Source organism: Nannospalax galili, unplaced genomic scaffold (assembly GCF_000622305.1).
Source record: "Nannospalax galili isolate Female #2095 unplaced genomic scaffold, S.galili_v1.0 scaffold8367, whole genome shotgun sequence".
NCBI classification, from domain to species: Eukaryota; Metazoa; Chordata; class Mammalia; order Rodentia; family Spalacidae; genus Nannospalax; species Nannospalax galili.
The window spans coordinates 35,537-36,753 of NW_008356947.1; the positions used below are offsets into that span (position 1 = coordinate 35,537).

The 1,217-nt window shown below is 40.0% G+C and overlaps 1 pseudogene; it reads right to left on the minus strand.

Moving 5' to 3' along the window:
- The window catches only part of LOC103751357, a 28,087-nt pseudogene that overhangs the window by 20,454 nt on the left and 6,416 nt on the right, over positions 1 to 1,217 (minus strand).

Consider the following 1,217-nt stretch of genomic DNA (forward strand, 5'->3'; position numbering starts at 1 on the left):
ATCCTCAGGATTGATTTCATTGTTCTGATAATATGATTAACATTACAACTACTTGGCTATCTTTGCTAAATGCTTCAGGGATAATTTCATTTCAATTTTAGCAATATTGACACAAAGCAGTTCTAACAGTATAATTTCCTAAAGCTTGTAAGGTCAACCAATCAGTCAAAGGTGTCACAGTAAAGAGCAAGACTGGGATTTGATCTTTGGTCTAATTCCACAGCAGAAATCCCCCACCCTCACAAAAAACTCCAAAACAAGCTAAGTTCCATGTCATAGGAGTTACACTGTAGAGTAGGAGAACTAGAGGCAAAATACAGTGTTTGAAAGTGCTATTAAAAACATTTTTGAGGCTGGGCATGGTGGCACATGCCTTTCATTCCAGCTCTGGGAGGCAGAAACAGGTGTAACACTGTGATATTCAGGCCAGCCTGATCTAGATAGCTAGTTCCAGGTCAGCTGGGGCTACAGGGAGAAACTGTCTCAGACAAATAAACAAACATTTTGGGGTCTGCAGTGATAGCTCAGCAGGTAAGAGCCCTCATTCTTCTTCCAGAGGACCTGATTCCATTCCTAGCACCCATATGGTTGCTAACAACTCTCTAAAGCTCCAGTTTTAGGGAACCTGAGTTTCTGTTCTGGCCTCTATGGGTAGTGCACAACATGGGTGACTTACATACATGCAGGCAAAACAATCATGAATAAAAATCCAATTTAAATTTTTAAAAGATTATAAAAACTGGGCATGATGGCCCATCCCTGTAACTCTAGCACTTAGGACTTGGAGGCATGGAGATCGGGAGTTCAAATCCCGCCTGAGTTGCATGAGATACTCTTTCCAATAGACAAACAAAACAACCTTAACAAACAAGCAAACAAAAACAAATACAAAGAGAGTGAGTGAGAGATCTGGACATGGTGATGCCTTTCAAAGGCAGGGGTAGGAAGATGAAGAGACTGAGATCAGCCTGGGCCACACAATGAAATAAGAACAAAAAAAAATAAGAGTTGACTTCAAGAAAAGCATTTTATAAACCTATATTCTGAGCTAGGGGTGTGTCCAAAGAAAATCAGGCTGGAAGATGAGTAATTTCATACAGTTTAAAACAGACATACAAATGTGCAACCTAGTGTGAAGAGAATACAGAGTAACAAATGCTAAACAGACAAAGAGGCAGCTGAACAAAATGACATAAAAAGGTCTAGCCAAGCAACTA